Genomic DNA, 4,894 nt, shown 5'->3' with positions numbered 1-4,894 from the left:
GGTTTTAAAAAAATTCACCCACTTAAATTGCAAGCTTTGAAACACTTGCTCTTGTTTTTCTTCTCAGTGCAATTTATGAAGATGTCTAGGTATAACTAGTGTAAGGTAGGAGCACTACTGGAATTGCTTAGCCTGTGATTCAGTTCCTGCATGTTTAAATGTCGCTGGTAGAGTTCTGCAGTCTGTATTTTGGCATGCATAAAGCTGCTGGAGTTGGAGGTATTGAGGAATGTTCCACAAGATTAGGGATAAAATTGACCCTGTGAACCTCCCAATACTAGAAAGTATTACAAAGGAGTGAGTCAGAGCTTTCTCTGAGTTCAAAGTGAGGGGTGCTGGACGAATTCCCCTGATTTATTTAGGCGAGCCTGAAATAGAATACAGTTTTCTACCAGAATTCTCTTCAAAGCTGCTCTATGCTGTGTACCTTACAGGAAGGGTGTGTTTATATTTTCTCTGTGTCTTACTAAAAGATTAAAAACATGTTTTATCATCTGCTCTTTGGTGTTTGTGAAACTTCAGATAGTAAATGGATTTAGCTAAGACTTAGAAAACTGGGCTTGAAATTAAAAATAGCTTGCTGGTTTAAGGTTGATATAACTAAATAGTGACTCTTGGCCTTGAATTGAAAAAAAAAAAAACCCAAACAGATCTTACAACATCAAATCACATTGCTTTCTCCAAAAGGAGTAGGCTTAACCACACTCTCATGTATTCTAGCAGTGAGCCTGTCACTGATTTCTTTGTGTTTAAACTGTGAAAACATAGGAGCTAAAATATTTCAATTTAAAATAAAAAATGTCTGAGTCCATCTAGGTTCATGATCCTCTGTGTGCATTTCAGCATTGGCTGATCTGGAAGGAAAAGCTCGAAAGCCATGTTTGCCAACCCATCGTGAACACTAAGATGAATGTACGTGAAGTTTGAAACCTGGTTTTATGTATTGAACCTGTGATACTCTGAGTTCAGTCTATGATTTTTATGCATTTATGCTCAGGGATTAAAATGCCTTGTGTTTTCTGGCCAGAATACAGTTTGCAGTGTGGCATCAAGTGGTATTTGCTACTGCTGCCTATGTCACATCATACAAGGCTAGGTTTGCCCATCCATGCAATGTATATTAACAGATCACATTCTTTTTAAATGCATGTGAAAACATATTTGGGCAAAATGCCAAACTGTTAGCTGTGTTCAAAAAGTCCTTTGAAGATTATAAAATTATAGTAATGTTTGGTTTTGCTTTCTAAATCTCTTACAGAAGTGAGGATGAAGTGCTTAGTCCTTGGGTTCAAGTGAAAATGAATTTTCTTAGAAAAGAATGCAGTCAAAAGCATGCTCATTTGCTTTAGAGATTTTTGAGGAAACTTAAACATCTTGTCCTCTGTCTTTTCAGCTTGTAAAACCTCATTGCCAATTATGAGCCAAGACACTTAAAAGGGAGAAAATAAAAAAAAAAAATTTTGCAAGGATGCTCAGGCTTTGGTATCACGGGCTTCTGAATCGCACTATTCTAGTCCAACCTCTCATGTAAGCTCTGTTTTTTTTTCCATAGCATGTGTTCAGCCACATGCCCTGGCAAAGAAAATTATGTTGGGGACAGTGATGCTATAAGTCTTGTACTGAGGGGAGAGAAGCACAGGACATTTCCAGGTGGGAAAGGATCTGACAGGGCAGCTGGAGAACATGCTGAATCAGCAGCTCTTACCGCTGCAGCTCTGGTGGGAGTTGGAGCTGTTCCTGGGTAACTGTCTGAAGGAAACTTGGCAGCAGAAACACTATTTACTGTTGAGTGTCACCTCCAGAACAGGTGGCTGCAGCATAATGTAAACCAAGGCCTGTGGATCTGGCCCTTAGTGTGTATAGTAACACCTATGCAGTGCTGTGTTCTTGAAGTGCTTTAGAACCACATGCAGTATAACTGGAAAATAAACTTTGCAAGTCTGTAATTAGATTGTAAGGTGGGTTGGTTTGGGGTTTTTTTTGTGTAGCAGATGGGAGTTTCCTACTTTGAAGGCCTCTCCTCATTGTTAACATTTCAGATTTTAAGTTTTTTATAGTCATGTAAATAAGAAGTGCCTCTACTGAAATCGGTTGCGTTATGTTGGTGTAAATGAAATCAGGGCTTCAAATCATGAATCAGGTTTCTTGTAGACTGTTGATTATTCTTTCAACTGCAATTTGGCACTGAAATGAGCCACACATCTTATGATTTTTCTGTGATGTTATTTGTTGTTCGCTATGTTCCAGTATAGATTTTTGCAATGGCAACAGCTAAGTGCAACTGCTTCCATTTCAACAGCAGCTATTTAAATTTAAGTCCACCAATTATATTTTAATAAATATATTAAAATAGAATCTTCAGTATCTTTGCCCGAAATCACAGATTTATCAAGTGTGTTTCTGCCTTTTTGGTTGTCTTGCACATTCTCATTCCTCCCCCCGCCCCCCCCAGTACCAATGTCAAGAGAAAGTTTGCCAAACTTTATCCAAATTTTTATACTTGCCCTCACTTAGGATAATGAGCAGTCCAGGGTTTTGCTGCTACACAGTATGCTGACAAGTCGTGTATGCGGTATGATTTCATTGCCTACCTGTATCTCTAAATTTCAGGACATTGCCATTTGAATGGTGCACAGTTCTTTAGATGTAAACGCAATGAGAGAGTGCATCTTCTGCTGTATATTGCCTGGCATGGCCTGCCCTCTGGAGGACTTGCGTTTGACAGCCGAAGGATATCAAACAAACTTGTGGGTTGTGTTAGCTTAATAATTCTTAAGGGAAGCTTTTCCCTGTGAAACTTAAGGAAAAGCTGGTAAGAGAGTTGTGATGCAAGGTCGAAAAATCAATTTAAGAATGCATAGATTGGGCACGTGGACATTGGAACAGTATGAATTAAGTTATAATTAAAGTTGCATGTGGCTATATACAGGTATTGCAGTTTATTTGTTGAAAAAGACAAAAAAAAATTCCCAGCAAATGAACCACGTGTGAATATCTCCACCAAATTCACCGGGAAGGAAAATTCCCTCGTGTCGTTACATCTAATGGAGCACTGCGTCTCAAGCACGAGAGCGGAACACAGGGAACAGGCGTTGGGAACGGCGACCTTGATGGAGCAGGCATTGGTGTGTCCACTGGTATTTTCAAGGAAATGGGGGAAAACCAAGAAACTTAAAAAACAAATTTTGTATGAAGGGGGAAAGGAAAAGAAAATCTCCTCTTGGCTTCTACAGCTAGATCTGTGGCAGCCCTTAAGGTCGGGTTTAGCAGGAAATGAGTGGAGTGGAGATGGACGGCTGGGCTCCGTGGGGCTTGGAGACACCAGCACAGGAACATGCACCGTGGGCATGATCTTTGGTCTCCAAGCATTCTGTTTCTGAAGTACTCCCATTTCCAAATCCATGAAGTTAAGTCTTAAAACTACTCCAGTGACCTGTTGTCAGTACATTAGCTTGAAGATTATTTAGTTGTTGTAGGAATACTAATTCTTAACATTTAAAGTTAAAACCTTTGGGTTTTGTTACCCGATTCTTACAGAAAACTAAAATCTGGTGGTGTGTGTATTGCTTCGGTGTAAATGTACTTTCCTGAACTACCTGTCGTTAATGGATATGACTGAAAAATCTTTAGAAGTGCATGTCCGAGTAGTCTTCTCCCAAAACTGACACCATGTATGTTGCCTTTCCTGTGCCTTTGCCACCTGGGCACTGTTGCTGGCGTGGTTTTACCCCATGCTCTTCTGATGCTCGCACAGAAATGCCAGTTGTAGTCCAAATACCGTTGTGGCTGTCTTGCACATCTGCTTGGAAATGCCACGTGCAGCTGTTGAGCCGTTCCCTCAGCAGCATAGCAAACTTCATTTTTTAATCCACACCAAGAGCCAAGAAATCTTCACCAGCTAACACGGCTTTTGGCCCTGGTACTGGAGGCAGAAGTCCAGTGGCGTGCAGGCCAAATCACTTCAGCTGGAAGGTATTGTGCTGCTGTTTATTTTGGAAGCACAAATGTAATTTATTCTCGTGTTCATCGTTCTGGTGTCACCAATTCCCAGGAATGAAATCTTGGCCTTGTGCGTACAAGTGGAAAATATCCATACGTTTCAGTGAGATGGGGGAGATCATCCAAGTTCCCTCTGTGAACGGCGCCAGTTATAAATGTGTTACTGTGTGCTCAGGATGGGATTTGGCTTAGGTGGAAATAAAACAAGCGTTGACTTGTCTGCTAGCGGTGATTTCTGTGACTTTAGGTATTGGTGCCATTTCCAGTGGGATTTAAACACATGGTTGTTCTGTGCTTCCTGAGATAATTGTCTGTCGATGGCTTACAGTTTTTGTCAGAATTATGCAAATTTCTCACACTGCCTACATGCTGGATATTTTTATTAAATATTATGGAAAAAGTTCTTTCTGAAAGTGAGAATACCTTTGCTGAAATCGTAATTGTGCTTTTCCTGTTGAGAGAGAATTGTTCTTTCGTGTCTTTGAAGAGCAACGGCCTCACCCCAGCGCGAGAAACCCGGCACTCCTCTTTGGCTAAGAAACCGCACCGATTCATAAAGGTGACCGTCTTGGGGAGAAGTTTTTGTTTCTGGTGGCCCAGCGCTGGATGGAGAGAGCTGCTGGTGTCCAGGAGCTGAGGAGCGGACTGGGGAGCAGGAGGCTCGACCCTGGGAAGAGACGAAAAAGGGAGAGATGAGATGAGATGGAGGTGTGTGGATTGGAATAACGGTGCTGTTTGGAAGGGGGGTGGAAGCGGAGAAGGCTGGAAGTGGCACAGCTGGGGGGGGGCTGAGGTTGGGAAGGGGAGAGAGGGAGAGCGGAGACCCACCACCGTGGCACTTGACGGTGGGGTGGAAACGCCGCCGCCCTCCCTTCACCCCGCAGTACGGCGCGGA

Source organism: Charadrius vociferus, unplaced genomic scaffold (assembly GCF_000708025.1).
Source record: "Charadrius vociferus isolate BGI_N301 unplaced genomic scaffold, ASM70802v2 scaffold282, whole genome shotgun sequence".
In the NCBI taxonomy this organism is placed as follows: domain Eukaryota; kingdom Metazoa; phylum Chordata; class Aves; order Charadriiformes; family Charadriidae; genus Charadrius; species Charadrius vociferus.
This window is presented reverse-complemented; position numbering follows the sequence as displayed.